Source organism: Cervus canadensis, chromosome 4, assembly GCF_019320065.1.
Source record: "Cervus canadensis isolate Bull #8, Minnesota chromosome 4, ASM1932006v1, whole genome shotgun sequence".
Classification (NCBI taxonomy): Eukaryota; Metazoa; Chordata; class Mammalia; order Artiodactyla; family Cervidae; genus Cervus; species Cervus canadensis.
The window spans coordinates 37,995,840-38,007,998 of record NC_057389.1 but is presented as its reverse complement, the minus strand read 5'-3'; positions in this window follow the sequence as shown (position 1 = coordinate 38,007,998).

Here is a 12,159-nt window from a genome sequence, read left to right as displayed (position 1 = left end):
AACTATGAAAGCTAGATTAAACTCAAAGACAGAAATAACAAAAGAGAGTCTGTTTGATGGCATCAGAGAACAACCATGGCAGCCAGGACATGAGGGCATGAGATTCCAGGGAATAAAGACTCCAAGAGAAGTGAGCCTGACATTTTGCTCTGCTTTTTACCTTAAGGAATTTGCTGCATCCTAAACTGGGTGGGAGTGAAAGGTCAGGAAACCAAGCAGAAGGCAGCCGGTCAGAAGCTAAAAACTAACTCTCACAGAGCTGGAGAGACAAAGGTGAAGTTCATAGACGTTAGAATGAGGAGTCCTCCTAAGCACTCTGGACTTCCAGTTAAGACCAGGAGTAAAGACAAACTGACAAACTAGAAGGAGACTAACCCCTGCTAACTCTCAGTTGAGACTCATCTCCATCCCTGGTTGGGTAGGCAGGATCCATTCTTCCTGTAACTGCTGACCAGAAGAAAATAACGTTTTCCCTGGAGAGAGATGACATCATCTAAAAGCACCACAATTTCTCACACACCAAGTTCCACGTTTTCGTCATTGCAGCCCTAAGAAGTCTGTGGCCTTCAAAGGAGACATGAATTCCACATAAGTCTGAATCCCCTTGGACAGGCCCAGACATATGCCATGGGCAGAGCCCAGGGTGACAAGAAGGATCTTGGTTGGCAGACAAGGCTGACAATTGGAAATTAACTGAGAGTTCAGCAGCCTGGAATTTCACTTTGAAAACAGAAATTTTTTTTCTGTCTACTGTGCAGCTAGAACATGGACATATGGAAACCCAACACAAATAGCACACAAAGCAAATGTCAGCAAAGGAATGACTTCCCTTTCAATTAGCGACAAAAATGGCTTCAATTATTAGAATAATGTGATATTACAGATGGAAGGGCTCTTAAAATATGTCTAAGCGAAACCTTTTAACTGTTTGCTTGCATTGACTGAGACCCTGAGATGGGCAATGATCTTCCTCTGTCCACACAAAAAAATTGAGTTGGTTCTTGAATATAGGCTGCTGGACTCCACATCCAACCGGACTCCCTCCTTCATTCGCTGCCTCAGTGAAGCTCCAAGCTCAGATGATTCCAGCCAGTGGCCCATCAGCACTTCTAACAACTTCAAAAAGACTCTAAATGTCATGTTAGACGTCAGATGATTAATGTGACTTCTCCCCAGCAAAGAGCCCTAATAGGAGAAGACAATGGGATTCCCATGGAATTCTTCCTCTCCCCAAGGATACCACAACAATTTCCCATTTATAATGTTGTCCTAATAAATACACAGGAAGTCATAATTCACTGCTATTATTTAAAGTAGTCGTGTTGTTCTCTCTTTCATAAAGTCACATTGAGCAGGATGTTTTCTATCAAGTAAGCAGTTGGGCCTTTAAAAAACACAGAGCTGGCACTTCCGTCTGTGCTGTTACCTTGAAAATATGGATGGAGCCTCAGAGTTTAGGAAAAGGGCAGCCAATGAGGTGGCAGGAGGGCCAGGTTCTTATCCTTGTTTTCGTTTCTGGTCTGGATGCTTTGGGCAAATATCTTAAACTCAAAATAATATGAACTCCTATTGAGCTCTGTGCTAACAGCTGGTAAGCTTCATCTCCTGTCACCTTCATGACAAGCTCCTAAGGTAGCATTCAAGGAAATGGAGGCTCAAAGGGCTTATGACTTGAGTAGGGCCCATTGGAGCTGCTATGACAATTGGGATTCTAACTCAAATACAGGCTATTTGGCTCTAGAACCAGAATCTTCTTTGTTGTCTTGTGTGTGTTTGTTTTTACCAATGTCTTGTTGCCTTAGCTTCCTCAGTTGCATGCAGCCCCAGTGGCACTGAAGCCAGCCATCTCTCAGACATCTAAATAACCTCAACTCAAACATCTCCCCATCCACTGTCTGTGGCAGATTGTAATTTCTCCAGATCCTCAAGGGTATCTCTTTTCATGGGCGTTTTTGACTTTGGTTCTGCAAGTCCTGTCTCTGTCCATCCCACACCAACATTCCCAGATGAGAAATTCAGGTCTTATGCATCCATAAAACAATAAAAGGAAATTGCACCTAGGAGTCCACAGGTTTAGTGAGTTGAAAAACAATCCTGAGGGGTCACGAGAGGAGTCACAGCTCACATTTCACCCTCTCCCTCATCCCACTCTATCTGGCTTACTGTCTCTCTCCTTCCCCCAGGGCCCCAAAATGCAGCTCAGGTGTAGCTTGGGTGCAGTTTTTGGCCCTTTATCAAAAGCCTTGAGGTTGGCCAACATTTGTGGCCTGCAGGAACTCCCTGGCCAAGTAGGTGTAGCCAACCAAGCATTGTGTCAATAATGCCAGAGTTTTCTCTAGATGGGAGTCTCGAGCATCTAAGAAAAGAAGTCTTTTGCTATAGATTATATGCAAAATCAAGGAGCTAAGAGAGATCAAAGATGGGTTCTCTGAACACCAATACCAGGAACTCTTCAAAATCCAGATTAATACAATGCATTTATCTACAGTGAAGGTATATATAATGTTAGGTGTCTTTGCTTTAAGCTTGAATTATATCAGCTCTTTGTGGTATCTATGGTTTTCTCACCAAATTCTGATAACAACTATTTATAATTCTGGTTAATTAAAGAGCTCACATAAATCCTTTACTACTTAAAATTTGATCATTCAATAAACATTTATTGATCAATTAGTCTGTGCTAGGCTCAGGTATTCAGTGGTAAAGAAGATGAAGTTGCTGCCTTCAAGGTGGTGGCAGACAGTAAATAAATAAATGTATCTATTCACAATAAATAAATAAATTTGTATAACAGTGTTAGATAATGAGTTGGGGATTTAGAATTCAAAGATCCATACCTGTATAAGTCTCCCTTTTAAATCCAGCCTGAAGAGTTCTGATTATTTTTACACATCTTCCTGCAATGGTTTTAAGCTGGAACACACTCCAACCAAGAAAGCAATCCCTGATGAGAATTGGTGTCAGTCTTCATTGGATTACGAACATGAAAATGTTTCTTTGGGGGATACAGGATGCTATTTTAGTAGATGCTATAGTCTTCACAGTTATAAGCTAGTTTAGTATCCATTTTTCATATAATACAGCTTGGATCTTAATTTAGACCTTGATGCCAAAGCTTTTCTCCACAGAAAGGGAAGAGGGCAGGGGAAGAATGCTCAGAAAGAGCAAAGTTCCTCCAAATCCCTCACTTGTGCTTTAATATCCACAGAGGTGCAATTAACCAGGCGGCCCCTTCCCACCGCTTTCATCACCCTCACTCAGAGAGAAGCTTTCTCTGGGCACAATCAAGTGCTTTCAAAGCTTGAAAGTCATGGCTTTTCAGCGAATGTAGCTTGTCCATTTCCATTTCATTCAGAACATGAAGGAAAGAGATTGCTCTTTGTCAAGTGGATAAGACACAGCAGGTAAAGAGGAAGACAAAAGACCAAGAAGAATCTATATTCTGAGAGCATATAAGTAACTCTGTGGAGATGTTTAAATATACAGGACTATGAACAGCCTTTTAAGAGTTCATAGACCTACAGAATGCAGAGTTGGAGAAAACCTTAGAGATCTATGAGTCCAAATCTGTGCTTGACATAAGGGGAAACTGAGTCCTGAAAAAGAAAAGCAGTCTTTCTAAGGCTATAAGGCTAGCTGGTAGCCGAGTGAGGACTAGAACAGTGAACCTCTGGTGCCCTTTCTGTCACTGGACTATTTCCACATTCCCTTTTTTGCTTATCCTCTTTTATGTTGTTTTTATGAAATTTGTTCCAGCACATAGAAATCCTCCCTTTTGTACTAACCCAAATACTCTCCAGTTTGCAAAGGGGCAGTCTATATTCCACATGCTTCAACAAGTTAACCTAGTTATTCTAGGAATAATTTCTGCTCCATTCTCTGAAATCACCCCATTTATAATCTGAGTCACTCATTTGTTTGTGTTGTAGCTTGAAAATGATGGTTTACAATTTAAACTGTCTTAAGTGAAAACAAAAAAGGAAAACTTGTTAGCTGCAAAACTGAAAAGTCCAGGGGTAAATTTACTTCAGCCATGACTGGATCTTGAGGCTCAGATGACAGGATCAGGACTCAGCAAGGTTTTCTCCATCTCCCTCTTCCTCTGGGTGAGCTCCCTTCTCAAATGCTTCACTTCACAATACAAAATGCTTCACTTCACTTCACATTGAATCTTGTCCTCTTAACAGTGCCAGTAGGAAGCAGATTTCCTCCTTCCCAGCAGTTCCACAGAATTCCCATGTAGGAGTTTCATCAGGTCTGATTGGGTATGCTTGCTGTTGGACTGCTGTTGTCACCTCCTCATAGACCCAGGAGATGACTGTCATCATTAGATAATTGTCATGCCAACATAGGGACACTTGATTATTATTATATGACTTGTGCACAGTGCAGCATGCTGGTGTTAATGTCGAACTAAGAAATTGACAAGACTTGCTAAGGTCAGTTTTTGCAACCACGATGCTCTGGTTTTACAGTCTGATGCCTCACTGGGAACTTCATGAGACTATAAGGACCTTGTGCCTGTTGGGCCAGTTTCATCACCACCAACCCAAGAGCATTGTCCATAGGAAACTAGGGCATCTCAAGAAGTTTAAGTCTCTGAACATCCTACAGCCTGTTGTGTTTTGGTATATTCTGCTGATAATATACCCCTTGAGCTTATCAGAATAGCCTGTAACTTCTGTAAGAGTCAGTTCAGAGGGTACATTTTTTAAAGCTTCAGATAACCTTCTGCCCACGTCTGAATCAACTGATGTAGCCACAAGAATATGATGCTCTAGTTAATCTGGCCTGAGTCATACAATGACCTGAGTAGCTCCACATGGTAGAAATGACTATAGTTTGGGATTCTTTAATAGTGTATATTTTCTGGAGAATGCTGTACGGTTCCTAATAGCATGGAGTATAGAGTGTCATTTCCAGCAAGGAAAATCAAGAGGTGTTACCAGAAAAAGAGGAAATGGATGTTGGACAGAGTAGAGAAATGAAGATCTATCACAGGCTGTGTTCTCCCATTGTTTCATATGTTAATTTTAAGCTCCTTGAGGGTAAAAACAGAACTCAATATTTAATCAATAATCCTTACATTGGTATTGAGTAGTCAAAAGCAAACATGGGGGGGATACCCACAGAGAACAAGATGCTATGATGTTCAGCAGGACCTTAAAGATCAGACATTGCTTCAAATTTGGGACTCCGATTTAGTGTGACAAACATATCCTAAATATCTACCACATGCCAAGCATGGTGCCAGTGCTGCAGATACGAAGTTGGACAAAATATAATCCCCACCCATAAAAGGCCTCATCTATTTGGAATAAGAACAGTAATACCACCACTTACTCAGTGTCTACAATATGCCTATATTCCACATTTTGTTGTTCAGTCACCCAGTCATGTCCAACTCTGCGGCTCCATGGACTGATGAAGCACACCAGGCCTCCCTGTCCCTTACCATTTCCCAAAGTTTGCCCAAGTTCATATTCATTGAATTGGTGATGCCATCCAACCATCTCATTCTCTGGCGCCCTCTTCTCCATCTGCACTCAATGTTTTCCAGCATCAGGGACTATACATTAATCTTAAGTCTTAGTACAACCCCTGAAAAATATGACATATTATTTCAATGTGATTTTACTGAGAACCAGAGAATGATGCCTAAAATCTGATGGTGATTTGGAGGCCAAATAAAGTGTTAAGAATGCCCAAAATCACACTGTTCTTATGTAGTAAAGTGGAGAATCCTGGTTGCAAGGTGGATCATAGTCATTTCTGATCACTTAGATATGTAGATATTAAGAGAGTGGGGGAAAAACAGGAAAAGGAAAACCCATTTCAAAAGCACTTTTAGCAAACCCTCTTTTCTAAAGAGTTCTGAAAAGCTCTTAAATCTTATTTAATTTTAATTTTTAATTAATTGTCTTTAATTTTACTTTTGAACACATTACATCTTCAACCCTTTTCTGTGTGAATTACAAAGCCATTCAACCATTAGAGGAGCTGAGTGCCAGATAAATATAATGTATTATGGTTACCATTTTGGTCATAATTCTTTTTTTCTTTAATGGAGCATCTCTTTGTGGCCACTGAACACTACCTCTGGTTGATTAGGCTCTTAGTATTTAGTAAGTTTCAATAGGAAGTGAGCAGAATTAGTACAGTGTCTTGAATAATGAGCTATTAATGTATTTTTGATGACCAAGATGTTCTGACAAGAAACTTGTTGATTTTTGTCACTATAACATTATTGCAAAAAATGATCTGCATGTAGGCTTCATGGTTCTTTATTACGTGAAGTAAGATGATGTTTTAGTACATTCAAAGCAGTACTCTTAGAAGCCAACGCAATTTAGGGAAGTTCTCGCAAAAAGAAAGAGCTTAGAGGTCTAAATTGAACTGTAGCATTTTTATAGTATTCTAACCATAAAAAGATATATTTCCTGTGGTGAATTTCACTTTGTCTCCTTTTCCTTACTTGTTTGTGGGTGTTAACCCATTTTACAGATGGGTAAAATGGAAAAGCTTGTTCTTTTTTCCCCCTAAACTAGAAAGATCATTTCTGTCTGACTTTGAACCTAATCATAAAGCCACCTCACTGGTTTGTTCTGTTTTGTTTTCTCTTAGTAGATGAGATTATGTAACCTCTCTAGGTCTTGGTTTCTTCATCTGTTAACTGGGGATAATGAAGCACTTGGGTTCATAGGATATTTAAAAAGTTAAATCAGATAGTTCATCTAAACCACCAGTAGGTCTTCCTCTTATTATTTCCCTAGGTCAAGTGAATTAATCTCCTCTGCTGGAATGGGTGAATTTAACTCAGATGACCATTATATCTACTACTCTGGGCAGGAATCCCTTAGAAGAAATGGAGTAGACATCATAGTCAACAAAAGAGTCCAAACTGCAGTACTTGGATGCAATCTCAAAAACAACAGAATGATCTCTGTTCATTTCCAAGGCAAACCATTCAATATCACAGTAATCCAAGTCTATGCCCTGACCAGTAATGCTGAAGAAGCTGACATTGAACGGTTCTATGAAGACCTACAAGACCTTCTAGAACTAACACCCAAGAAAGATGTCCATTTCATTATAGGGGACTGGAATGCAAAAGTAGGAAGTCAAGTAACACCTGGAATAACAGGCAAATTTGGCCTTGGAGTACAGAATGAAGCAGGGCAAAGGCTAATGAAGTTTTCCCAAGAGAACGCACTGCTCATAGCAAACACCCTCTTCCAACAACACAAGAGAAGACTCTACACATGGACATCACCAGATGGTCAATACCAAAATCAGACTGATTGTATTCTTTGCAGCCAAAGATGGAGAAGCTCTATACAGTCAGCAAAAACAAGACTGGGAGCTGACTGTGGCTCAGATCATGAACTCCTTATCCCCAAATTCAGATTAAATTGATGAAAGTAAGGAAAACCAATAGACAATTCAGGTATGACCCAAATCAAATCCCTTATGACTGCACAGTGGAAGTGAGAAATAGATTTAAAGGACTAGGTTTGACAGATAGAGTGCCTGAAGAACTATGGATGTAGGTCCATGACATTGTGCAGGAGACAGGAATCAAGATCATCCCCAAGAAAAAGAAATGAAAAAAAGCAAAATGGCTGTCTGAGAAAGCCTTACAAATAGCTGTGAAAAGAAGAGAAGTGAAAGGCAAAGGAGAAAAGGAAAGATATACCCATTTGAATGCAGAGTTCCAAAGAATAGCAAGGAGAGATAAGAAAGCTTTCCTCAGTGATCAGTGCAAAGAAATAGAGGAAAGCAATAGAATGGAAAAGACTAGAGATCTGTTCAAGAAAATTAGAGGTACCAAGGGAACGTTTCATGCAAAGATGGGCTCAATAAAGGACAGAAACGGTAGGGACCTAACAGAAGCAGAAGGTATTAAGAAGAGGTGGCAAGAATACACAGAAGAACTGTACAAAAAAGATCCCCATGACCCAGATAATCACAAATTATGTGGTCGCTCACCTAGAGCCAAACATCCTGGAATGTGAAGTCAAGTGGGCCTTAGGAAGCATCACTACGAACAAAGCTAGTGGAGGTGATGAAATTCCAGTTGAGTGATATCAAATCCTGGAAGATGATGCTGTGAAAGTGCTGCACTCAATATGCCAGCAAATTTGGAAAACTCAGCAGTGGCCACAGGACTGGAAAAGGTCAGTTTTCTTTCCAATCCCAAAGAAAGGTAATGCCAAAGAATGCTCAAACTACCGCACAATTGCACCCATCTCACATGCTAGTAAAGTGATGCTTAAAATTCTCCAAGCCAGGCTTCAGCAAAATATGAACCATGAACTTCCAGATGTTCAAGCTTGTTTTAGAAAAGGCAGAGGAACAAGAGATCAAATTGCCAACATCTGCTGGATCATTGAAGAAGCAAGAGAATTCCCAAAAAACGTCTATTTCTGCTTTATTGACTATGCCAAAGCCTTTGACTGTGTGGATCACAATAAACTGTGAAAATTCTTCAAGAGATGGGAATACCAGACCACCTGACCTGCCTCTTGAGAAACCTGTATGCAGGTCAGGAAGCAACAGTGAGAACTGGACATGGAATGACAGACTGGTTCCAAATACAAAAACGAGTACATCAAGGCTATATATTGTCACCCTGCTTATTTGATTTATATGCAGAGTACATCATGAGAAACGCTGGGCTGGAAGAAGCACAAGCTGGAATCTGGAATCAAGATTGCAGGGAGAAATATCCATAACCTCAGATATGCAGATGACACCACCCTTATGGCAGAAAGTGAAGAAGAACTAAAAAGCCTCTTGATGAAAGTGAAAGAGGAGAGTGAAAAAGTTGGCTTAAAGCTCAACATTCAGAAAACTAAGAACATGGCATCTGGTCCCATCACTTCATGGGAAATAGATGGGGAAACAGTATAAACAGTGACAGAGTTTATTTTGGGGGGCTCCAAAATCACTGCAGATGGTGATTGCAGCCATGAAATTAAAAGACGCTTGCTCCTTATAAGGAAAGTTATGACAGCTTATTAAAAGCAGAGACGTTACTGTGTCAACAAAGATCCATCTAATCAAGGCTATGGTTTTTCCAATGGTCATGTATGGATGTGAGAGTTGTACTATAAAGAAAGCTGAGCACTGAAGAATTGATGCTTTTAAACTGTGGTGTTGGAGAAGACTCTTGAGAGTCCCTTGGACTGCAAGGAGATCCCATCAGTGAATCCTAAAGGAAATCAGTCCTGAACATTCATTGGAAGGACAGATGTTGAAGCTGAAACTCCAATACTTTGGCCACTTGACGCAAAGAACTGACTCATTTGAAAAGACCCTGATGCTGGGGAAATATTGAAGGTGGGAGGAGAAAGGGACGACAGAGGATGAGATGGTTGGATGGCATCAATGACTCAATGGACATGAGTTTAAGTAAACTCTGAGAGTTGGTGATGGACAGGGAGGCCTGGCATGCTGCAGTCCACGGGATTGCAAAAAGTCAGACACAACTGAGTGACTGAAGTGAAGTGAAGATATTACTCCTTGGGGAAATTTTGCATTTTAGTACCTTTTAATATCTTACCTGGGTTGTGAGCTTCCTGAGGTTAGGGAATGTACCTACAGGTTTTCCTTTTTGTGTTTTGCATTTAGCATAGTATTGCACACAGAGCAGGTGATCAATAAATATCCATCAAGAGATTGCCTCCAAAGTGCCGTTTGTCATTTGCATGCTGTAACTACTTCCAACAGACCGCTCAAGTAGATACAGATGGCAAGTTTATGCCTGGAATTACCTACTCTTTTTGTAGAATGAGGGCCTGAGAATCTCAAGGTTCATGTTAAGAAATATGAAACTGACTCATTCAATGATCCTTCACTATATCATCAAAACTTTTAATCCCACTGTAATAATGAATTTAGTTGTAATGAATATGTAGTTAGACACCATATTTCCCACTAAATTTAGCTGCAAGTGCTTCCAATTATGAATAATAGTATTCAGTTCAGTTCAGTCACTCAGTCTGTCCAACTCTTTGCAACCCCATGAACCGCAGCACACCAGGCCCCCTGCCTATCACCAACTCCCGGAGTCCACCCAAACCCATGTCCATTGAGTCAGTGATGCCATCCAGCCATCTCATTCTCTGTCGTCCCTTTCTCCTTCTGCCCTCAATCTTTCCCAGCATCAGGGTCTTTTCAAATGAGTCAGCTCTTCGAATGAGGTGGCCAAAGTACTGGAGTTTCACTTCAAATTCAGTCCTATCAATGAACGTCCAGGACTGATCTCCTTTAGGATAGACTGGTTGGATCTCCTTGCAGTCCAAAGGACTCTCAAGAGTCTTCTCCAACACCACAGTTCAACAGTATCAATTCTTCAGCGCTCAGCTTTCTTCACAGTCCAACTCTCACATCCATACATGACCATTGGAAAAACCAAAACCTAGACGGACCTTTGTTGACAAAGTAATGTCTCTGTTTTTTAATATGCTGTCTAGGTTGGTCATAACTTTCCTTCCAAGGAGTAAGCATCTTTTAATTTCATGGCTGCAATCACCATCTGCAGTGATTTTGGAGCCCCCCAAAATAAACTCTGTCACTGTTTATACTGTTTCCCCATCTATTTCCCATGAAGTGATGGGACCAGATGCCATGTTCTTAGTTTTCTGAATGTTGAGCTTTAAGCCAACTTTTTCACTCTCCTCTTTCACTTTCATCAAGAGGCTTTTTAGTTCTTCTTCACTTTCTGCCATAAGGGTGGTGTCATCTGCATATCTGAGGTTATGGATATTTCTCCCTGCAATCTTGATTCCAGATTCCAGCTTGTGCTTCTTCCAGCCCAGCGTTTCTCATGATGTACTCTGCATATAAATCAAATAAGCAGGGTGACAATATATAGCCTTGATGTACTCGTTTTTGTATTTGGAACCAGTCTGTCATTCCATGTCCAGTTCTCACTGTTGCTTCCTGACCTGCATACAGGTTTCTCAAGAGGCAGGTCAGGTGGTCTGGTATTCCCATCTCTTGAAGAATTTTCACAGTTTATTGTGATCCACACAGTCAAAGGCTTTGGCATAGTCAATAAAGCAGAAATAGACGTTTTTTGGGAATTCTCTTGCTTCTTCAATGATCCAGCAGATGTTGGCAATTTGATCTCTTGTTCCTCTGCCTTTTCTAAAACAAGCTTGAACATCTGGAAGTTCATGGTTCATATTTTGCTGAAGCCTGGCTTGGAGAATTTTAAGCATCACTTTACTAGCACGTGAGATGGGTGCAATTGTGCGGTAGTTTGAGCATTCTTTGGCATTACCTTTCTTTGGGATTGGAAAGAAAACTGACCTTTTCCAGTCCTGTGGCCACTGCTGAGTTTTCCAAATTTGCTGGCATATTGAGTGCAGCACTTTCACAGCATCATCTTCCAGGATTTGATATCACTCAACTGGAATTTCATCACCTCCACTAGCTTTGTTCGTAGTGATGCTTCCTAAGGCCCACTTGACTTCACATTCCAGGATGTTTGGCTCTAGGTGAGCGACCACATAATTTGTGATTATCTGGGTCATGGGGATCTTTTTTGTACAGTTCTTCTGTGTATTCTTGCCACCTCTTCTTAATACCTTCTGCTTCTGTTAGGTCCCTACCATTTCTGTCCTTTATTGAGCCCATCTTTGCATGAAACGTTCCCTTGGTACCTCTAATTTTCTTGAACAGATCTCTAGTCTTTTCCATTCTATTGCTTTCCTCTATTTCTTTGCACTGATCACTGAGGAAAGCTTTCTTATCTCTCCTTGCTATTCTTTGGAACTCTGCATTCAAATGGGTATATCTTTCCTTTTCTCCTTTGCCTTTCACTTCTCTTCTTTTCACAGCTATTTGTAAGGCTTTCTCAGACAGCCATTTTGCTTTTTTTCATTTCTTTTTCTTGGGGATGATCTTGATTCCTGTCTCCTGCACAATGTCATGGACCTACATCCATAGTTCTTCAGGCACTCTATCTGTCAAACCTAGTCCTTTAAATCTATTTCTCACTTCCACTGTGCAGTCATAAGGGATTTGATTTGGGTCATACCTGAATTGTCTATTGGTTTTCCTTACTTTCATCAATTTAATCTGAATTTGGGGATAAGGAGTTCATGATCTGAGCCACAGTCAGCTCCCAGTCTTGTTTTTGCTGACTGT